The sequence below is a fragment of the Opisthocomus hoazin genome, chromosome 2, assembly GCF_030867145.1.
Source record: "Opisthocomus hoazin isolate bOpiHoa1 chromosome 2, bOpiHoa1.hap1, whole genome shotgun sequence".
Lineage (NCBI taxonomy): Eukaryota > Metazoa > Chordata > Aves > Opisthocomiformes > Opisthocomidae > Opisthocomus > Opisthocomus hoazin.
The window spans coordinates 19234067-19258466 of record NC_134415.1 but is presented as its reverse complement, the minus strand read 5'-3'; the positions used below and the strand labels follow the sequence as shown (position 1 = coordinate 19258466).

Below are 24400 nucleotides of genomic sequence, written 5' to 3'. Positions count from 1 at the left end.
AGGAGCAAAAAGCTTATACTGGAGAATTTACCCAGAATAAATGGAAGAATCTGCCAGAAGTATCCCATTTGGTCAAAACAAATTGAACAATGAAATAAAGAAGCAGAAATCAATTTTCCACCACTCTGGAGCCAGACCATCAAACACTCTCTTTTCCCTTTATGGCCAGGACAATCGCAGGAGGACCATTTTGTCTATCGCATTTTCAAACACCCATAACTAGTTTGGGCTGCTTTATGTATCCAGGGGAGAAACCGCACAGTGCTAATGCATGCTTTCAGATTTACGTTTGAGCTGCCAGATCCCATCTTGACAGGCCCCAGGCTTGAGGGGCTTTGGTATAAGGAGCGTAAAGGGAGGTAAAGGAGGCCTGAAGGAGGAGCTGGGGAGTGACGGATTTCGCCACCCAAAACCGTTTGCGAGCGGCCATCCAAACAGGAAGGCTCGTGCCAGCAGTTTGAAAGGAGGGATCTGTGCAGTCCACAGACAGCCGCATATTTTGCCCTTTTAAGGGACTTGTTGTTTGACAGCTCAGGGGATTATTTGTGTTATATTTTTTAAGGACTTCACTTTTTCACTCAATCTGCAGAATAAGCTGCATCCTTAGAGAACAAATAACTAAAGCCTGTTGTGAAGCACAGCTTCCTGGGCATGGATGGGGCAAGGGAGCAGGGAGGGATGTGGCAGGTGGACCAAACTGCAGTATGCTCTATCAGCAGCAACACAGCTGAGCTTTGTCATCAGAGCAGCTGCTGCCCTAACCTGCCTCACAAGGCTTTGGTCTGCTTGCTTGCCAAAACAAGGATGTTTTGAGCTCTCATAGAGACTAAGTAGTTGTGCTAGGAAAAGCACCTTTAGGATAGTAGTGGCATAATGGGACTTAACATACTGCTCACAGCCAGAAGCTCTCCAGGGACTTTTTCTGTGTAGAAATTGGCATCTTCTATTATGCACTGGAGGAGCATCAGCTGCAACTCTCATGCAGCCGAAAGGAAAGTGAGCAGGTACCAAGCACTGTCTTCTGGCATGCCCACTTTTCTTTGCTCTCCATGTCAGCGCTGCAAGGGGTGGTATATCTCAGCAGGACTCACTAGGGCAGGGTAATGCTGGCTTCAAAAGCACATTCATAAGAGCATTATATTCTCACTAGGAAATGCCAAAGGCCATCTTAACCCTAGAACTGGTCTCTGACACTGGTTCAGTCAGCAAAACCAAAATGCCCTCAAGTGTAGCACAGTAATGTGCACAGCAACGGCCATTTCCTTTCAATGGAGGAGACTTAAGAGATTCTGTTGTTAAAAGATTTCACAAGAGAGCCTCAGAAGAAGCTGAACTTGTCCACCACAGTTCACCTTTTCAGAGACTACTCTGAGTGCAATGTCCATTGCGGTAATCTGGTCATGGACGAGATTAGAAACCATTAGTTTGACAAAACTTTGTTTTGGAAGGAACTCAAATCAATGAGACAAATCTGATTTACATATAATATAATTACATTTACTTCAATTCAGTTGTAACCAAGCTCTGGCCCATTGTCTAGAGGCTTCCTCACGAACCATCAAAGGACCAGCATTCTCTGGGGCATGGACAATGAATCCTCCTTGGAAACACTGGCTGAGACATTGAATTGATAGGATCATAACATCTTGCTTTAGGAGCTCAGGTCAAGACTTTGGTAAGCACTCCACCAAAAGAGGGACCTTACCAGGAAGTGAGTGATACATGAATGGATATGAAGGCAAACTTTTTCCACAGGGTATGTACTGCCCTGGTCAGGGCACCACAGGTTGTCCTGTACTGATTTTTCATTGCTCAGCTTTCATCTTAAGCAGGTTCACCTAAGAGGTAACAGTCAGTCCCCAGGCCTCTTCATCCATAATGCTGAAAAATACACAAGTTAGTGCTTGTGCCTGCAGTGCTTTTACAAAATCGGCATCCATTCCTTGGGATCCATACTTGAGAAACTCCACAGAGCTACTCAGCTTTTACTGCTCTGCAAAAGCACACAGAGCTCACGTGAACAGTAACCTGGTACTGCTTCACTTTCACAAAGCATCGTTCTGTTGCACAACTCATACTCTTTAACACTGGCTTTTTCCAGGTCCATTTATAAGCAGCATGCAGGAAATTCATACTAACACAAGGGGTAAAATGGTGCTTTTGTACTGCTACAACACTCTAACTGTAGCTATATCAGGTGTCTAGATGATTTAAAATAATAATAATTGAGGACTGCTAGAGAAGAATCCAGCACAGGTATTTTTTAATTGAATCACTGAATGAATGAATGAATGATATTTCTAAGTGGGAGCACTGTCTTTCTAAAGATTAAGCCTGCCGGTCATAGGATGCTGAGGAGCATTTACTTAAGTTGCACTGTTTATGCTATTTAAGAACTAATTACAACTCCCTGATTTTTGTTGGTGAACATAGTTTTAGACAAAATAAAAATTTTCTAATAGCCTCCAAATGAATAATCTTTTCCTTTTCTTTCTCTCTCTTTTGCTTTTTCTTTGTCAAGAACCAAATCTGGGGAAAATGTTCTCCCAAAGGATGAGACGGGGGAGGGGGAGGGGCAACAAAGAAAATGAATATATATATATATATATATATATATATATATATATATATATATAAAGGCTCTACTGCCTTCCAACTTCTTGCAAGTAAAGTGACTGTAACAATGAAATGTGCATTTATCTATTTCTATATATACCTCCAGTGAGAATAAATGGGAAATCTCTCTCTGGAGAGAATCCCACTATTACACATAACGCCCTCCCACAGCTCTTCTCAGTTGTACTGTTTTACCCTTTTGCACAACACAAACAAGTTGCTGTCATTTCAACAGCTAACCACACACCCGCTCCTCATAGCGGTCCCTCTCCTGCTTCCCAGCTCCATCTGTGGTTCGGCTCAGGTCAGGAGTCACAGTCTGGAATTTTGTCCAAGGTCTAATTATAACAATGTCCTCTTCCTCTGACAGGGCGTACGTGTTCATTTCTAAACCACTTGGCCCAGTGACCAAATGTAATTAAGCTAATGCAATTTTTCCAAGTCTTATCAGAAGGTTTAGCCCCATGGGATGGGATCTATGCTATCTGTACACAAGGATCCTCTTTCAATGGCAGATTCTAAATTGTTCCTTTACTCTCCCTCTTTTCTTCATTCTGATCTCAGAAATTATGATTTTCATGCAACATTTACTAAATAAGCAACATTCCAAAAACAGTAAAACACCTGAAACAACTGCTGTGCCAGCAGCTCTCCTGTGGAAGAGAGATGATAATCACAGTTTTTACCTCACTGTTCTGTCCTTCACCACAGTGAACAACCAAAGGACAACTACAACTGTAATAGAGAAAATTATTTTTGTATCATCACCTTTGGAAAAACAGAAGAAAGAGAGGGGAATCTGTGGGTTAACCAAACACACACAGTCCTGCAAAGCCAGTTTGCAACATAAGGAAGCATTAATAGCAAACACTGATGGAGTCACCTCCAGAGCTGAATCTCCACTGATCATCAACAGACACAGCTCTCACCTGAGTGGGAAGCCTGGGACTAATCGTATAATGCAGACTCACTGTCCACACTGGTTTATGCTAACAGAAGAGGAAACAAAGAAAATCACTTCCATTTCCCCATAAAGTTGTATCTGTCTCTTTGGCAAGATAAAACACACAAATGTGATGTATTACAGCAGAAGTAGAAAGAAACCTGAATTTGGACTGGTTTGGAACATAAGCCAACTCACCCCCCACCCTCAAATCCAGGTTAAATCTCTATGTTATTCAGCTATTAAACAATAAACCACCAGAACTTCATGGTATTATAATAGCTACCTTCATCATCACTTACTGATGATGAATAGGAGAAAATAAGCACTATGTTTAAAATTGTCAAAATATATACATTGGGTAAAGCTAAAGAGCTCCGCGCTGATCTTATGCTCAGTTCCCCGGACAACATTTCTTCTCCAGTACACAAATGGTGAAACTATCAGCTTAATGGTGTGTTTCAATTACCACGTGAATTTTTCATGTATGTCACATGTACGTGACAGATGTCAGACATGATACAAGGCAATTGCAGCATGAGGGATGGCAAAAGCGGGCAGGCAAGCAATCTATTCAGTGCACCTGCAGTAGTAACCCAACTCCTTTTGTTTGGATTTGTCACCATACCAAGGAGTTTCCTGGTCTCCAGGGCACAAAACAGCAACAAAATAACCAACTATATAAAGTCCACAGTGAAAACCTTTCTTTCAGGAACTAGGGTAGTCCTTCCTGAAAAGCGCATCTGCCTACTATGGCGGACAGGAAGGCATCAGACCCAAAAAGGATCAACAGATCACAGGAAAGAAAATCCTGGAAAATGAGCAGGGCCTTGTGCAGCGACAGCCACTCAGTCCCGGCAAGCGATGGCCCAAGCTGACTGATTCCATCAGAGGAGAGAGCTCAGCTTGAAACACACTGCGCATTTTGAAGCCAGTTCATGGATTTTCCCTTCCACAACACATCACCCCAAGGGTGCAGATCTCAAGGTGGTATAAGGACTTCACAAGCCAGACCAGGCACTCAGTTCCGGTCTGTTTTACACACCATCAAAACCGAGATGGTTAAGAACCTCACAGCATTCCACAGACCTAAAGATTATCTCCTGCTATATACATAGGATTATATATTATTAATAATTTATTTAATTTTTTTTTTAATTCATTTATTTGCCTAGCAAATATATCCTGAGGTAAGAGAATAGGCAAGGACTATTTGAAGTCTGTCAGGTGTAACTACGTCCATGAACCTACTTAATGCAACATGTTTGTCAAAAATGTGTTTATTTTTAATACTTAAGGGACACTCGACATGCTGGATGACTAACGATAACTAATGTGGGTCTGTTAATGCCCACAAATCCAATACCTCTCACCTGATACCAGCTTATCAACACAAAAAAAGCTAAAGAACTGTAAGAGGCCTTTCCCTTCTGAAAGATTAATTTGCAACACTTTCTCTGTCTTCACCTGGGAACGAAGGGGAATGACTCCACAAAAACACAAACAAAACCAAAAATCAAACAACAAAAGAAGACGGAAAAAAAGATACCAGTACGTTCCTCATGTTCCTCCCAATCCATTTATCTATCAAAATTTTATTCAAACAAAACGAATTTAGACAGAACAATCAAATCAAGATCCAAAATATGAAGCGGAGAGACCAACAAAACTGTTAAGTCTGTATCATTTATCCGGCTAGTAATCATTTATTTATTTACACCTTTTTCCTCACCTTTTAATCAAGTATAGATTAATAACTTTCTATAGCTGAATGAGCTGACCAAACAATCCATTCACTCTTTTACCTGCTAAGATATTTTATTTTCACAAATGTATTAGCTTACTATAACTCTGACTCCACACAAAAATTTGCAAGGTCAGAACTAATCTGTCCTTGTAGACACAAAAAGCTGTCTTAAGCATTATCTTGTGTCTCATTTAGATGCAAGTAAATCTATGCTTCTTTAACATTTCTGAATGGAGATGTGACCACCTCAGCTTAAACTGCAAACTAAACAAGTAAAATTCACAACTTAACTGTTTATCCAGAATACACACTTCCTTCATCTTCTCAGTGTCTAAGCATACAAGATATTTAGCTAAGAGGGGAGGCAGTAACATCCTGCTAAATATCAACTTCAGAGGCAGCAATACATTTTGCTTAGTGCTTATTGCACCACAGGTTCCCATCCTAATTTATCAATTCCACACTTAGACTCATAGAACGGTTTGGGTTGGAAGGGACCTTCAGACTTCGTCTAGCCCATCCCCCCTGCAGTGAGCAGGGACATCTTCAACTAATCCAGGTTGCTCAGAGCCCCATCCAACCTGGCCTTGAATGTTTCCAGGGATGGAAACATGCCTACTTCTCTAGGGAACCTGTTCCAGTGTTTCACCATCCCCACTGTAAAAAATTTCTTCCTTCTATCCAGTCTAAACTTAGACAAGTTTGCCAACAATTCAAACCACCATGGTGGTGGATCCAATGGGATTGCATACCCCCTGAATATAAGCAACCTTTCTGGTTTAAATACATTAGTCTGGAGTCCTGTCTTATTTCCTTGCCCCCTCCCTGTTATTACTTACAAGTTTTCTAGTGTTGCAGCACTGCAGTTTCAGTAACATCTACAGACGCCCTCCACTTCCTTCTCAATCAGAAAGTCAGAATTGTTACCAAGATCAATTTTCCTGTCTTCCTCACCACGAGCCACTCTTGTTTCATTCATACACCTCACTAAAAATTACCCCACTCCCTTGTAATTATAAAAAAAAAAAAAAAAAAGGAAAAAAAGAAAATAAAAGCAGTTTCTCCTTCAGGCAGGGAAGGACACTTTCCAGTTCTAGCCTTAGTTCTCTCCTTCGTCTCTTTCAGCTTCCGATTTTGTCTTTTTTTTTTTTCTCCACTGTTCCATTGCAATATCCTCTCTTTCTTTATGACAACTCTTAGATTTGGAATGACTTCTAGTAGCCACTTCCTATGCCTCAAACTGCAAAACTCCTCCTTTTTTAAACATGTATTAAAGAGAAAAAAAGACTTCTGAAGAGACACCTACTGCATGACACAAGCTGCAAAGACTGCACCACACTTTGTGTGTGTTTTATTTCTGTTGTATTATACTCCACCAGTATGTTTTATTTTTGTTGTATTGTACTCCATTGTCCTAGCTCTGGCACTGAGGTTGTAGGTTCTCCAGTGTAGGGTCTGTGTTACCTGCTTAAATCAGTTATTGTATAGTGCCAAGTAGACTTAAGGTACTGTACAAATAGTAATAAAACCAGTAGGTCAGCAAAAAGTAATCACCCAGCTGGAATTTGGCCAGGACACAATGTTTCACACCCCACTAATGATGCTGCTGTAGAAGCAGCATTTAGCAGTGTCCACAAATCCAGTGTGGGTAAATTTATGCTTTATGAAATAATGGAATTTATGCAAAGATTTCCCCTACCACAGCATTAGCTTCACTAGATGGGTTGGTTTGTTATGTCATTGTTCTTCTTCAAATCTCTGATTGTAAGTGCCTGTGGGAAACAGGCTACATAAAAGCAAACACGGGAAAGGAATCCCACAAACCCCACAGATGTCACCCCAGGACCCAATCATAATTGAAGATAAGACCATCCAGCAGTAAGTCTTCTCAAACACTCTTTAAAATTGCCAGGATTTACTCTTGAACTAATTCAGGTGCTAAAAATCTTATTTTTAGGACTTGCCAAGAATATACTGTAAACTCATGGCCACAAATTCAGGACAAGACTACAATCCAAATTGTGTTTGTGCTACCCAGCAGAGAGGGTCTGAAATGCCTTTTCTGCAAACTACAGATCTAGACAGTAGAGCCCAGGTTAGACCCTTTACTTTCTTGATTTTCTTTTGGTGGTGGGTACAATGCTGTGCTGCAATTTCACAAGAGAGTGCGCCTTGGAAGCTGGAGTATGAGGTGAAGCTTTTATTCAATACAAGAATTCATAGACTTAAGATGAAATAGATCAAGCAGAAATGAATGCAATAGATCAAGCAGACATACACATTGACAGTCAGAACCAATGCATTGCTCTGTCAGTTCCAATGAAGAAGACTATTTTCTTCTAGAGGAAGATGAAGTCCCATACTTTTTACAGGACTTATGGTACGAAATGCCTTTAATGTCATAGGTTTGAAACAGGCCCTAATCAGTAGTGTCTGTCAGTTGTATCCATAAGACCAGCTCCCAAGGATGAGACATCCGCACCTCAGAGCCAAGTCTTTGATCACCTCAAGAAAGAAGCCAAGGACAGAGTTACCTGAAGAACAAGCTGTCCCTCTCAACCCTCCAAGCGAAATGACCAGGAATATTGGTAGGGCAGATTAGTACTAAACCTTGGTCCACGGACTTGAAATCTCTGCAATATTTCTATTGGGAAGAGTGGGGTTTAGTTACAAGGGATGTCAATTCAGAGTTTCCCAGCAGCACTAAGAACTGCCACCTTCAGAAGAGTGAACACACAAAACCCCATGACTAAGAGCGTCCCTGTCTTGCCTGAGTCATTGCAATTTTTCCATTCTGTCATTGCCCAGTTATTTCCAGACATGATGTAACTATTTTGCCAGGGGATTTGAGAGTCAAAATGTTGCTGTTGTTGTCATCCTCATCCTGGGTGCCTGAATTTTCCAGACAAAATAAGCAGCTAAGGGCATTAGAGTGCCTCTGTTGAGAGAGGAATAATCTGTAAGAACTGCCAGTGTGCTCCAAGAAAAACAAACAAATGGTAAATGTCCAATTACATCTTCCCAAACTCCATCTTATTTCCATGTAAAATGCTGTTTTCTTATTCAGACAATTAATAGAAGAATGTTTCATCTGTAGTCCAATGTCATCACAGCATACAAAAATTGATTTCCATTCTAACATTGAGTGCAGGGTCACTGGGTGCAGGGTCACCACAGGACTTTACAGCTAAACTTGACTGGAAATATACTTTGGTTATAACCACTGGAAAATAGCCAAAGATGTATATGTACAAGTGCTGTCTTCAGTATTGACAGGTAAATCAATTACCTGCACTGGCAAAATTTTCCCAAAGTTCTCTCATTGGAAAAAGCAACTGAGTCTTTACAGCAAATGGGTATAACTGAGGGAAAACACCAACATTTGGACTTTTACATGTTTTTCACACATGGCATGAATCTTTTCAAAACTAGTGTTCAAAAATGCCACCTGGAAAAGCCAGGTTCCAGGCTGCAGATCTGTCACTTTCCTACTTAGTATCCCAGCCAAAATACAGTACATTTCTACATGTCACTGCAAACCTGGAATAATAAAGACAGTGGTTCTCAGTTCAGTTCCGTATACTGAAAAGCTACTGATGGGGATGATCACTAAAAGGTTTCTTTAGTGATTCACTAAATGGAAGAAACAGTCAGTAGATGTATTGCAAAGGGAATAGGTCTGGATTTTAATGCTTTCTTCATCTTAGACATGGTTTCTGTACATAAAGGCACAGATAGGGTCAAAGTGTCATTGATTTTACTTACCTATTTTGGAGTTACTCAGATTCCAGAGTCGTCAATTTGGCACCAAAAATAAATTCACTTTAGAAAATGAAGTTAAGAAAAGGTCACACACAGCATTTTATTCCAGTATTTTTATTTTTGTTCAACATTCTGACAAGGGATACTCTGGGTTCAATGCCCTGAAACCTCAACATTATGCAAGTAGGTTTGAACTCCAAGCCAGCAGCCTGGTGAAATTGTTGAACTTTTAACCCAGTGCATCTTCATGAAGAATGGATATTTGGAAAGAGTTCTGCTCAAGCAGTTTGGGTTGTTTTCTGTGTGTATTTTCAAGTGGCATCCAGATAAAATATATTTTCTGGCTGCTGTAATATTTACACAAGGAGATTTTACACCAGCACTGAAAGCTAGATTCAGAGCCGTGACTTACTGCCTTAGGTTTTGGGGTTGTTAAGTGTTTCATAACATTAGGGTGAACAAGGCCTCATCTATATTTAAGTCAAATTCCACAGAGTTTATGCTCCAAGTGACACAGGTAGTGATCAGTTATAAGGATCTGAAAAGAAAGCGCTACCTAAAATCAGCCACTTTCCTTGCAAGGTCAGTGGGTGTCTTTGGCCAACAGCAATTTGTTGCAAAGAGTGCAGTAAAAGAAGGGACAGGGACAACTCCCTCAAAATAGTCAAATACAAGGGTCTTCTCTACAAAGCAATACATATCCGTCTGGTCCAGAGTATATGGTAGATGAAGGTGTGGTGCCTGTGGCAATTGCTACCTATATTCAACTGCCTTCGCCAGGCTGCCGATAGCTAGCTCTAGTCTCCCGGATTCTCATGGCAAGAGGTCATGTGCACATCAAGGCCCTTTACTGTTCATGATTAAGAAAAGTTTAAGTACTGACATATATCTAGGAAAGATATCCTAGAACTGTAGCTGACCAACACTCTGTTCTTCCCCACGGATAGGTGATTTGCTTAAACGTATACTCAGATATCCAAAGAAAAATGCAAAGAAGCTGCATACAGCGGACATTTCGGTAGTCATCTCTGGACTTCTAAGTATCTACAGGAAGTCAATAACCGGCCTGAAGGTATAGCAAGTTCTTTCAGCTTCTAAGCTCAAGTTATTTGCATCTTGCTGACAAAGATATGAGCATGCTCCACAGAAAAACAGGACATACTATAAAAATCCCTCAGCTCCCCACCACAGCTGTACACTACAGATGGGGAAAAAAAAGAAAAAGTAAAAAAAAACCCCAAAATCCCCCACCAACTCTGCTTCTAGACAGCCACTTGATCTGGGTACATAGTCCTTCGATTTCAAAAAGAAGGCCCATTGTGTACAAATAGAACAGAAGTCTACCCTCTATTAGAGAAGGAACACTTTCCTCCTCTCCTTCGGGCTGAAAACATTATTTTTATATCCAGTGATATATGTCTTTTCGGAACATGTACCAACATCACTGCTTGTTGTCTCTAGTTCTGTACTCTACTGACTTATTCGATCGATTGTACAGGGTTTTATCCAAATCATCACCTGTTGCTGTTTGTTTTCTCTCACCTTTTGGAAGCATGTTTTAAACTTACTTAAATAATTCATTTTTCTTACATCTTCTATCTGAAATTCATGGATAGAATACACACAAGTAAAGACTAAGTAGTTATACATTGCCTCCTACAACATGTTCAGGTCTTGGCTTTGCTACCCTGGTCAGCCAGGGACATTTATAAGATAAATATATATGCAAGAATATCTCCCATTGCAAGAAAGACTGAAGTAGATGTTCTCCCCATTTTCTGCTTGCTGTACAGAAAATGCAGCCAATCAGTACCAAAATCTTTCCAGTACCAAGAAGCAGCAGCAGCACTTGACCCTCCCACTGCCCAGAAATCCATTTGAACAAGGAAGCACTCTCAATTTTCACACACCAATTTGCACCTACTTCCCAGCAAAATAAGTGGGAACTGCAAAGTCTCAGAAGCGCTGAAACATCAAGACCACCTACGTATTTGTACTGGATGGCAAATCCAAGCAGAAATAAGTTATAAGAAACTTGGCAAGCTGCCAGCCTATCACTAATTTTTAACTATTGGCTGTTGGACCAGTGAATGTGACATGAAAATGGCACTAACACTACTGAATCCTCATGACTGACTTTTTTTTTTCCCCCCATAGCCATTCACACTACAAGCAAAGGATCCAGCACACTACAGTGGTGCCTGGCAATGCTTAAAACAAAGAAAATTGTATAGAGAAGTCACTCCATCTTCAAATCTCTGAAAAGATGATAAACTAGCAGATGTGTAATGCCAATACTGAGCCCACATCACTGAGATACTCTTCAGGGTCTCTGAACTCTGACTCTTTTGTAGTACTTGTTCTGTCCATACCCTAACATCAGTGAAATGCAGCCTGTATGAAGCATGGTTAGTGTCCAGGAAATGTTCTTAATGCTGGGTTTACAGTGTTCTCAGCTATTAATCACAAAAAGCTCCACTGGGATAACCCCATAATTAAACAAATTAAGCAACACAAGTCTAGAGAGGGGAGTAGGTGTGGGAAGTAGTTTTAAGGAATGCTATTTTGTTTCCAAGAAAAAAACGGTGCTTTAGACAGGAGCAAGTCCACAAGGTCTTAGAATACCCCGTTCATGATAAGATTTCAAACACAGGCAAAAATTTTCTACATTTTTAAGAGGTCATGCATGATAAGGAAATAATTCATCTCCTACAGGGCCTACTAATAGCAGCATTAACCCTCCTTAATTCCCAGAGTATATTTCATACCCATATCCATATTGCAGGACACATTTCCAGCGTCCTCTGGAATATTACTACTATAGAAGTTTCTCTCCATTTAAACTGAAATAGTACAACTACATGGCAAACGGTTCTCAGTCACCTGTTCCCCAGAAAGCTGCTCATAGTAGAAGTGCCCGCCAAGGAAGTGATTTTCAGAGCACCTCAGAAACCTCTGTGAAAAAGAGGATGAAATGTAACATTGCTCAAATGAAAATAAAACAAAAAACAAAACAAAAAAGTCACACACTTCATTACTAGGACTGGATCCACCTTGAGAAGCAGCTTTGTCTCATTCATTTAATAAAGAGAAATCAACACAGACAACATCTTGGAAATGAGATCTCTCTGCCCCTTCTAACCGACCACTCCAGACCAAAGAAAGCATTTCTCTAAGGACCAAAATTTGAGCTTGAGTTACTAAATAACTGAATAGAAGGAAACACTTATCACGGGAAACGGAGCAAGGGGCAAGAAGAAAGATCAATTTTCTAGCTGGAAGGATGTTGTGCTCTGCAGGAATACTATAGCAAGTCTCGTGCTGTGGAAGAACCTTGGTGTGGAGGTAATGCCAGTGGGTCAACCAGCCAATAGTTCAGTCAAGGAAATAAATTTATGCCTTTGTATTCCGTTCTTCAAATATTTAGGCTGAGGTCACTCCAGAAAAAAACCTCTTTCTTATTCAGATACTAAGGGTCTTATGTTCTGTAAAGTGTATTATTTCAGACATTTGCCAGGGAATCCCCAAAAATCATATTTAGAATATATTCCTGCAAAGTCAGCAGGAATAGGAAAAAAAAAAAAAAAAAAAGAAAAAAGAGAAGCATTTTATCTTTCTCTTAAGACAGATATTGGAAAGTATACTCAGAATTCTGTTTGTCTTATCAAGGCAGCAATTTTGGGGTGAGCAGTCTATTGGAACTATGTTATAGAGACTTAACAAGAGCCTTTCATTCCTCAGATGAGCGAACTACATCTATTCCCTATGTATTTTCCTCTCCATGGGTATAACAGACTCCTGTTAATTCCAGTGGAAACATACAATCTGGTAGAACAAGAGACCAACTCTTCCAGACAGAACTCAGACTCAGTTCATTTCTGGTGAAATGTCCCTCGCTGGAATTGTGCCATGTGGGCACCTGAGATTTTTTTCTTTAGTCTACAAAATATTTCATTTTCTCCAAAGGCCTTTTGAGCTGATTTTAGCAAAGTCAGGGTAGAGCATCCAAATCATCATTTCCTGACTCCTAGGGAATAACTTCAGCAGGGGCCAGTATGAATGCCTCTTTTTAACTGAATTCACTCGTGCAATTTCTATCATTAAAAAAAAGGAAAGAAAATACAGTGGTGCTAGGAGCAGAGCTGATAGAGAAACTTTCTTCTTTCAATAATTAAGATTTTAAATGAATGGTTAGATTGAAGATAAAACACCTTTTCATTTGGGCTGTAAAACTATTTTGTTCACTTCAAGAAGTGGACAATGCAGTGAGACAGAACGCTAAATCTAAACTGGAGTTAATAGCTCCCACTGGAACAAGAAAGTGCACATGTACTTGGTTAGCATTGCACAGGCCTCTTGCCAGGCTGGATGTACTCAAAAAAGGTTTAGTTTTCAACCTTAATCCTAACTCCGTGAAAGTGTCTGACTACAGATTCAGAAAAGCAACATATGCTGTATGTCAGAAGTAGTTTTATGCTTCAGCTACACTTCCACACTTCCCCTTAAGCCTTCTTTGCCCAGGAATACTCTTTTATGCTGCTTATAACAGCTCAACAAGCTTGCTTCAAATTACAGAGAAAGTGAAGGCAGAGTCGTCATTGCTTCTGACACCACTAAGCAGAAGCTGCTCTCAAGCTGTGCAGAAAGTCAGAGCTACCCTTTCTCTCTGGGACCTGAGCAGAGCCTCTTCACCTTTACCAGCCAGTGCCAGGGTACAGAGCTGTGCATCATGGACTGCACTGCAACAATCTTCAGCTCCCTCCATCCTGTGCCCCCATCACTACCACCAGCAAAGCCCTAGATGTAGTTTGCTCACTGTTCTGCCTCACCATAGATTCTCAATGCATCACTGAGCATCATTAGATAATCAGCACTCACTCTGGAGAAAATAACTAACACAAGACATAAAATGGAAAGTGACTTTAGATGCAGACTTTTTCCCCCACATATTGAAGAACTTGTTGGGATATGCCAGTGTTCTGCATGTCTCTTAGTTTCAAAGGAACATTTTATGTTCTTTTCTTACTTCTAATGGCAGATTCTCTTCACCAGCTACAGCTTTGGAGCCCATCAAACAAAACGGTTCTCACCTGCCTACTACTTCTGAGACAACGCCATGGAAATAAGCTAATGCCAACACCGTGACATTCAGGAGCTGCTCAACAACTACATAAGCTGTTCAGCATCAGCCATCCACAAGTAACCTATGTGCATTCACAACCCAAGGCACTGTCAGAACGTTGGTGAATAGTGAAACAACGTCCTCCTGTTCTGCTGCTCAGTTAAGCTCCCACAAGGACTTGTAAATAAACATGTTAAAAGTGGATAACAGGTTTGGATGGTAGAACATGTGCTTTAAGCTCAACTGTTGAAATAAGAGTTAAAATTCTAAGCTTCTTTCACTGCTCTTGTCATATATCCCTGGTTTTCAGTGCAAGGTGTTTCTACACAGTAAATGTTTCCAGGTTCACAAAATCAAACACACACACCCCAATACAGCTCTAAAATAGAAAACCAGACAACTTTCACGCAAGTCTTTCTTACTTTCCAATCTGAAAATAATGAAACAGCCTCAGTCCAGACTTCTGCCCCCTCTTTCAAACATCACTGACTGCCATTGTAACAAATACTCCACCTTAGATCAAGCTCTCTGTCCCCTGTAGATAAAGCAAAAGTAAAATGATTTCCAACCCATCTCAGAAACAGTCTGCTAGAAGGAATTCTCTTCCACCAGCTTTATTAGGACATTGAGAGCACAGGTTTTTGCAGTTCCTATTTCCTATCTTCTTCCAGTCAAGGAAGTCATTTAGTAAGCAGATTTAAAGTAAAGCACCTAAATCAAAACCTTACTATAGTCCACATACACACACACACACACATATATACATATATATATATATATATATATATATTTCGTTTCCTTGTTCTCATTCCCACCACCAGACAGACCCAAAAGCCCACAATGTTTTGATAAAGACACAAAAAGTAGCTGGGGACGTAAGTATGAAAACATGTACAGCAAGTTTATTTTATGACGGTTTGTTTTATGGCTTTCCTCCAGCATTTTAGATGCACAAGCTGCACTAGGGTCACATTGCTAAAATTTTCCTGAAACAAGCCCCACTTGAAGGTCCAGGCCCCTTCTCCTCTCTCTACACTACCTGTTTCCCAACACTGCTGAAAGAAAACAGCATTTATCCAGCACACAAACGATGTGTATGCACATCCCTCTGTACTGAGGGCTTGGCTGTGCTACACTGTGCCTTCCTTCATCAATTTCGGAAGTTTCCCAAGCACTATGTGGGAAGGGGGTCTGTACAAAGCTGCAAAGGTGACTAACTGCTTCGGCTCATCAAATCCAAAAGTTGGTGGCAATGCAGCTTAAGAGTTTTGAAACGAGCTCGGCAGAAGAGCTGTAGCATCTTGGTCCCCTCAAAGTCCAAGTGAGATCAGACGAAGGTCAGGGTTCCCTCAGCTGTTACATCCCACAACTGCTTTGCACACAGAGCCCCATTTCACAAGGCTCCAGTGCCCCCTTTTATGCTTCAATCTATGTTTTTCCATTGAGAGGACATTCAAATCCCAAACCACATGTTTATTTTGTCCATCTCTGACAAGCAGAATAAATTACAAGTCCACATATTTTACCAGGCAGTAGAGGCTAATCTGTATGAAATATATGGAAGAAAGGGAAAAATAAAAAAACCCACAGTTGAAGGGAAGACAGAAAATGAAAACATTGCCTTCAGCCTCACTGAAGAAGATATATACGTCTTTCTCAAGGAACGATGCTTCTCTGATGCACTTATAAAAACAGTTTTCTTTCTTTGCAAACACTGCTGTGTAAAACTAAAAACAAACAATCCCCAGATTAACAAGAAAGATCTGACAGGTTTTCATTAAGAGGCAGACCCAACAACTCTTGAAGCAGGTCATAGTGGGGTGAGCCATGACACGCCTTTCCTTCAGAACTTGATAAACGAGTTCTGAGTAACTAGTACAGAAAGAAAAGGAAAGTGTGAAATAACGAGCCAAAATATCCCCTTTAAGAAAAAAGTATAATTTTGGTCTGCAAGGGGGATTAAAGTGGACATTTAGAAGCAACGTGTACTACCAAGAATCTTTTCCCAGAACTGCTCAACTTCCTGGCCCCAGAAGTCTCGTGATGCAAACTTTCACATGGTCATGTGCCAAAAGACACACACCACACACCTTGTGGAGCTGAGGAAAAGGAAAGCGCTAGAATGTGGTTCACAGGCTGGATGCAACAATAAATCCTCATGACTCCCGCTGCTGCTTTTGAGATAAGGCTGGGCCAGGCAGGTAGCTGGCTCTTAAGAAAACGGTGCAGTATTTATCTCAGCAGTTGAGGTTGGAAGAGACCTCTTGAGACTGTCAAGTCCAACTTCTCTGCTCAAGCAGGCTCAGCTACAGCAGGCTACCCAGGATCGTGTCCATTTGGGTTTTGAGTATTTCCAAGCATGGAGTCACAACTTTTCTGGGCAATCTGTGCCAGTATTCAGCTACTCTCATAGTGAAAAAGTTTTTTGTACCCAGATGGACTTCCCTGTGCTTCAATTTATGCTCATTCCCTCTTGCCCTGTCACTGAGCACCGCTGAGAAGAGTGCACCTTTCTCAAGCAAAGAGTCAAATTTTTCAAAAGTCCTCTTACCAGCAAAGACCCTGCCTTATAGAAGCGTTCAGGGGACTACTTCTTGTGTACAGATCTAGATTGGTTGCGTGATGAGAGAACATTGCAGAAATTCTCTCTTGAGCCAATGTCTGCTAGTGACAGACAAGAACAAGCTGAAGAACAAAGATCCATGCATTGAAGAAGTATGTTAGAAATAAAAACACCAGTACTTTTCCCCATAAACCAAACTCATTATAGGTTGTCACAACGCAAAAATTCACAGACAGGGTGTCAATCAGCTCAAAAATTACTCTCATATTTGTAGAAGGTGAGTCATCACAGATTGTTACTCAACTGCATTAGGCATCTGCCTCATCCTTTCTCAAAACTAAATGTTGATGACAACAGAATTTTGTCATTAACATTAGAAGTTGTGATTCCCCAAACGATTTAACACCAATAGAAGCAACCTTAAAGAAAAGCTCTTGAATGGTAATGCTTATCAAACTTTGTTAATGACAAAACTGTCATTAACATTACAAGCTGTGGTTCTCCAGAAGATTTAATAAATTTCCTTCTAAAGAAAAACTCTTGACCGGATAATGCTTATCAAACTACAGTTTCCCATTTCTAGTACCGTCCACAGCATAGACACTGTCCTTGCATTAACAGAGGCAGTGACAGTGGCAAGCACAACGGACTTGTACATCCACTGGTTCCCATACTAGGTAAGGTGAGACCATTGCTACTGCACTGGTTTCCTCCAAGACATTCCCTAGATATGCTAGTCTACAGTCTCGTTACTTCACCACTTGGGAATACATCTTTGCAACTGGAGATGATCCAAACTGAAAAAACCCAACTTCTCCAGAAGTTTAGGGCTTTGCAGAATTGTTCCCTTTGTATGCCTCAGCTGCTTGCACTGAAGTCAGTGGATGTTTGACCACTGATTTCTGTGGGAACAGGATGGGATTTCAGCCACAGCAGGACTGCTAACCATTACCATCTAGTATTTGCCCCTCAGAAGCTTTTCAGAGCAAATGTTCAGAAAGTAGTTGAATTCAGTTTTTGTAAGGCAAAACCCCAGAAAAACCCTTTCCCAGAGGTCAAGCCCTGTTCCCTGAGACCAGGGTGCAAGCTTTCTGGCAGGACTTCTTCCAAGCCCGTTGTGTGGAAGATAAGGAATTTGAGTGATTTCCTGCTCAGCAGCATATAGCTGCCCAAACATCTGTCAGTTTATGTACTACAGATTGTCTCCACAGAAACCTGGCTAGATAGACCATGATGCTGAAAATGACAGCTTTCCAGTACCAAGCAGCTCATCTTCACTGCCTCACGCTCTCCATCCTGTACTACTTTCTAACTTTATTCTCTTGCCTGTGGCTCTCCCAAAGCACACCTCCTCCCAACCAGGTCTGAAGGAAAGGGCGTTCACACCCACACCAATGCACCAGCGCTGCAGATAAAGCCGCTCCCGTAGGATTCTGAAATCAAATACACTGTCTCGTTCACCAATACATCATGTGCCAAGTGAGTGTATACTTGGCCCTGACTTGCCACCCTCCTGCACTGCATACATTATCTATCAGATAAGCCTCAGATAGAGCCCTTGGATTATGTCTTTCTCATAACCATTTCAAAATCAGAAGAGATTGCCTCCAGGACAGCTTTATTTTTATCTCTAAAGGTGTAAAAGACGGCGAAAACAAAAAAGCAACCCTTACGTTTCAGGTCATCCTAAAATAGGTCTGCTTGCACTCCTATGCTAGAAAAATCCCAAGGACTATGAGCCAGGTGTTCCCTCTCTTCAGGCAATCCTTTACCATGCAGCTGCTTGGTCTCTTCAAAACACTCGCCTGCTAGACTACACCCAGGAGATGCTGTGAGTAGGATTCCTTCCATTAAAATTGTGCAAACTCCCTTGGAGCCGGGCTTGTCACATGCAGTAGCTGAGCTTATCCAGCCATGTCCAAGTTGTAGCCTCATGGCATTAGTCCCTGAAGAGTAAGAAGAATTTGGTACAGCACAATTCTAAAGGCTTACCTGAAATGATGCCTGCAAAAACATTTAGCCCGGCCTTTCCAAGTTGTGTGTGGCTCTTCAGGGCGTTCATTCAAAATAGGGATTAATTGAAGAGAAAATCTCAATTAGTTGATGTTTTTCTGTACAACCGCATGCAATAAAAGGAACATTTTATTATTTAGAGGAAATGCAGGAAATCCTTTCTCTAAATGCATTGATCTTATCAGTCCACTTTGCAGCCTAACCTTCTTCACCACTGTCACTTGCAAGAAGAGAATTATACATAGAATCTGCAAACTGTACTTACCATGTGTTTACAAGACACACTTGAATTTCGATAATTAGAATTCAATTTTAAAGAGAGTTTGGCCCTTGCCATCAAGAGCAGACTTTCACATAACTATCCAGCTTTCATTTCAGCGCAAAATATGAGGCAAATTTCCAAAAAGAGGGCAACTTATTGAACAGAGCTGCTCAAAAACAGAAAGAACTGTCTTGAAAAAGAAAAAAAAAAAAATCATTCAGAAAAGCAGCAAGCTGTTTTAGTGTTGGGCATTCTATAGATGCCTTCTGAGATTTATTTTTTTTTAAGGAAAAGAAAAAACAGAAACATTTCCCCTTTCACAAATATTGTTTAACTTCTGCTGAACACATAAGAAATTAATAGAATAAAGAAAAGAATTTAGGAAAAAAAATCTACCATCATTGATTGCATAGCACTCCGCAGCATAAAAAAAATGGAAGAAGGAAATAGTTACAAATAAATACATGTTTCTGGTGTGATATATCACAAATTTAGAAATATCCAGCTCATAAGAATATGGGAACATTTGGGAAACTCTTTGTTTTCTTCAAAATTTGGCAAGTCTGAGAACAGACCTTTTCATGGGAAAATCTTAGTGGAAAAATTTGCATGAGACATACTGAGTTCTTTTGAAAGCCTAACCACCAGTGTCAGTAAGGGAGACGAGAGCTTACCAAGACCAAGTCTGTCTTCTCAGAATAGTTACTCAAACAGCCAAATGATTATCCTCTCCAACTTCAACACCTGTAGGCTATTACCAGCTGCAGTCCTTCAGCAACAGCAATCATTTAGCTGCTAGTTTGGTCAGGAATATGGAGTTCTGCTTTACCCCTGAGCTGCCTTAACCATTCTGAACAGGTAGTATAGCACAGCAGTAGGAGACAGAATAAACAAGGTCCCCTGGGCTAGTTGCCTTGTGTCATAATGTACAGGGGGAAAAGTAACAGCGGATCTCTATCTGACGTGCCGGACAAGCGTGTGCAGCATGGATAGCAACTCAGCAGTCAATGATCTCTTCTTTTCTTGAGCAATTTTGAATGGTACAGTGCTTGGGGAAAAAAATCATAAATACAAATGCATGTGAATGCCCTATATCAATCATTGCCAAAGGGACAGCAGAGCAGAAATGTTCAGCTGTGTCCACAACCTGATATGCTGCCTTTTAGATCTGCTCAAACGTTCTCACTTTTCAATTCTCATTTCAAAGAAACAAGCAAAACAAAAAAGAAACATCCCACAGTTTTAAGGCATACATGGAAGGTACTGTGGATTGGAATGTAGCAAGCTAAGTGGCACTGTGCAGTGATAAAAAAATATAAGCAATTTAGGAGGATATTTCCACGTGGTAGCTGGGAAACAAGTGAATATAGGCTGGAAGCATGAAGGATGTGAAAGGCAGCAGTGTAAAACTCCGGCCTCAGGTTTATTTGGCTTCCACTGGCCTCAGAGAGACTTACACTCACAAATCTGATTGCCAGTCTTATGAAGTATAAAGCTGAAAAGGTTGTGCCAATCAGCTAGTCTGACCTCATGCATAGCACAGGCCACAGGATTGCCATAAATTAATTCCTGCCTGAAGTAGAATATAACTTTTCAATAGGCATCTCATTTGATTTAAAGATTTCCAGCAGTAGAAAGTCTACCACAACCCTCAGTAAGCTGTCTCTCACTTTAGAAATTTGTGCTTCATCTGCCAAGTTTCAATTCCCAGAGACTGAGTCCTGGCTTGCTTTTCCTAGATTGAAGAATACTATCACCAAATGTTCTCTGTATAGCTAATTATAAACGGTGATCAATAAATCACCTTTTAAGCACCTCTATAAATAATTACAGGATAAGCTTTTGAGTCTCATCCACCAATACCCTGGATTAATCAATGTTAAATTCTTCAGCATTCCTTTTACTACCTCTGCAGTAGTCTGTCACATGTACAATGGTCATTTGAAAAACAGCTAGCTCTCGGATCAAAAGAGTTATTCAAGTTTAAAACAAAAGAAGTTACGTCTCATAGCAACCTGGCAAGACACAAGGATACCACAATACAGGTATGAAGAGAATGATCGTCTGCTTAAGATCATGCAGCAAGTAAGCAGCAGAGCCCAGAGTAATGCCAGTTAATTCTGATTTTCAGTCCTGATTCTTGTTCACAATGCCATCTTCCTGCATGACACAAGACAGAAGCTATTCTAAAAACAAAACAAAAAGCCACATCCTGGAATCTCTCCAGATTTAGAGCAAGGTTTTTGAGCTATTTGCATGCAACTGAAAGTAATATAGAAAAAATCTTGGGATCTGCATAATAATATCCTTCCTGATTATTTTGAGGCACAGAAAACATACCAAGCAAATGAAACTCTTAGGCCTGCACCCACAGCAGGCCCACTCACAGATTCTTCTTCTTTTGCAACTTCAGAGGTGTTTGGCAAGACTCATTTCAGCAGCATACTGAGGCTTTACTATCAACTTGATTTCTAAGAACTAAGTAGTCAACAAATTCTCTTAGTTCCAATTGTAAGTCTGTCCCACAAATTCCAGTTTGCTAATGTAAACACCATAAAAAAAAAAACCAAAACTTTAAAACCAAAATATTTGAAAGTCAAATTTCCCTTCTTTACTAGCTGCCAAGAGCAGAGTTCAGGGCTCTGTGGTTCTTGAGTTGATGAAATCATTAACACCTACAGCCACGTTAGGAATGTAACTCTGCCCTCAGGACTTGGTAAGTAATAAGAAACCGGTGTCAGTTTCACCTTTAAAAACCAGTTCCAAGTAATAAATTTCCAATTTCAGATCCGGATGGAAACCCAGCCCAAGCAACACGGCAGAGGCACAATTCAGAGCACTTTGTTCAAAACGTGTCAACACTGGCAGCCGTGCCAGCAAGATGCTCGTGAGCACTGTCAGAAGATGCCTACCACAAAATTATGCCTTGCTGCAAAACACATCCAGCAGAGTGTGTGAAGAGTTACTACAAAAAACAGTGCATAATGCTCACAGCACAGAAAACTTCATTCATTTTTTCTTTATCCAGTCCTTTTCTTGCTACAGACACCAGACCAAGACTTAGGGAGACCTATGTAGCAACATCAGGCAGCAGTCAGCCAGTCTGGAAGCTAGAGAGCCAGTGTGAATTATAGGGTCTGTATGCATTTAACAACTTCAATAAAGGACCCCCTTTATAGTCATTACAACACAGTTCTGTCTCTGCTACTACAAGCAGTACTACAGAGGCAGCATTAGCAGCTGCTCCATGGAAGAGTCAAGGTCTTCTTGAAGGATAAAAGTGGGATGCAACTCTCTTTCCAGCAATGTGAGTCTCAAGTGCACCACAGCACATGGCAATAGCTTTGTCATGGCTCTTCTCCCCCTTCCCCGAACACAGCACAGCAGGCACTACCCTATGCAAGATGTATTGTCCCTCTCCATTTCATGGGGGAGGGAGTAACGACTGGAAGTTCAATACTATTCTCATGCCATTAAGTTATTTAGGTCTGCCTAAGAGAAACACAGCTGGATTTCTAGTGCATCAAACCACTTCAACCCACACTTTCCTGACTGTGCTACCTCCTGTCCATGCCCTCTGGGCTTTAGGACTGGAATAAGAGATGCTATGTGGCCCCCTCTCTGCTACTTTCACCTTCTTCATTTGAATTCACTCCTGCATTATAAGGTGCAGGGAAAATAAATACCACAATAATAAGCTGCCACTTATTCTGTATACATTTCAAGCTCAAGGCAAACTCTCTCTCTATCTTTGGCATGTTAGGATGAGATGCATAGAGCATCCTAACATGCCAAATGTTCTGCAAGTTGCTGAGTATATTGATGCACTTCTTTTGACACTAGTGCTATGTTTTGTTCCTCCTCGTAAACATACGTCAGATACCCTTCCTGAAAACACCCTGTCTGACACGTGGTCCAGTTCATTGCTTGTACCATATGCCAATCCTCCCGTAAAATTCACTTCCTTGTGTCCTACCAATAGCCCAAGAATCCAGGATTCTCAGTCATTTCCTGTCCCTTGGATTAGCATCCAACGATGTCCTGTTTACATTTCAGGGCTGTGGTGGAAATAAACACTGTAATGTCAGGACATTCCATCAGCAGGATTCCAGTGCAACCATGCTGGGCTGCGAGCAGGATGCTGAACCAAGTATGGTCTGACTTTTTATTTTATCTTCTTTCCTCTTCCTTATACTTCCCTTACCTAACTGAAACACCAGAGGAGCCTTCTAGTGAGTTAGTCCATTCAAGTAGTAAACGCACTGGAAGGGTCTTTACAGCGAAGTTACTGAATCAGGGCAATTAGCAAGTAAACAGATAAACACAAGCAAGGAAGGGGTACTGGAGCACAAAAAAGATTTTGGTTTTTTTAGTAAACAGAATTTCAAAGCAACATAATCATCCCTCCATCCGGCAGATGACAAAACTGAGACATGGACAAGGCAAAGCCACTTCCTGGTTAAATGGTTGTAAGGACTAAATTCTGCTGTCAACTATGGTAGCAGTAAAGCTAAAGATAAGTCAAAATTAATCCATTTCAATTTTCTTAAATATATTTCAGCTACTTTAATAGCGATACTTGAATAATCAGAGGAGACATCACAGATGCATCTGTAATTAAATCTCAGCCAAGAGAGACTTATTTTTAAGTTATAAAATTTCCAGACTAGAAGACAGCCTGCTAGCAAATAGGCTGTCCTGTGGTATGATTAAAAACTCTTCATTTCTCATGCCAGCAATGCACAAACAAATGCTGTCTTCTCCATTCCAATTAGAATATTAAATATAAATATTATGAAGAAGGAGCTCTTGAGACACACACACTGGATGGCTACCAAGGATGGGCTGAATGCTCTGAAAGCGACATTTTCTATGATGCACTGGATCTCTCAGAATCAGAGAAAACAGGGAAGTGAAAGATTTACCAAGCTTGTATACTCTATCTATCCCCGTGCAAAAAATGGGTTCAATTTAGATTTCAAATGTTGTCATTTTATGCATGGTAGAGCTACTGTGCAGGTATTGATCCTTGAGGGAATATAACTGGAAACCAGAAGACCGTGCTGTTGGAATGAATCCTTGCTGTTTGGGATTGGATTGGCATGAAAATGGCTCTCTAGCACTTGTGTAAAATTCTCATCTCCAAGTTGTAACCCAGGCTACAGCTGTCTTTAAGATAGCTTTGTACAATGCTTTAGTCCCACAAATATCTCATTTACTAAGATTGACAGCCCCGAAGACAATCTAGAAACTTCAGCAAGTGTGATGAGAGCTGCAGTCTCCCCTCTAAATAAAGCAAGGGAGATAAGACCTGTGCCCCAGGCTTGCAATGGTCTCCATTCCCACTTCTAGATGTCAATTTTTAGCCACTG

At 40.8% G+C, this 24400-nt stretch overlaps 1 protein-coding gene across 9 annotated transcripts in view; it reads right to left on the bottom strand.

Moving 5' to 3' along the window:
• DAAM2 (dishevelled associated activator of morphogenesis 2) overlaps positions 1–24400 on the bottom strand; it is a 221097-nt gene that overhangs the window by 133025 nt on the left and 63672 nt on the right. The window contains exon 2 of one of the 9 annotated variants that reach the window (XM_075412813.1): positions 18746–18800. The exons of the other annotated variants lie outside the window; for them this stretch is intronic. The gene's annotated coding sequence lies outside the window, so the exon portion shown is untranslated. The remainder of the gene's footprint in view (positions 1–18745; positions 18801–24400) is intronic. 9 annotated transcript variants of the gene reach the window in all.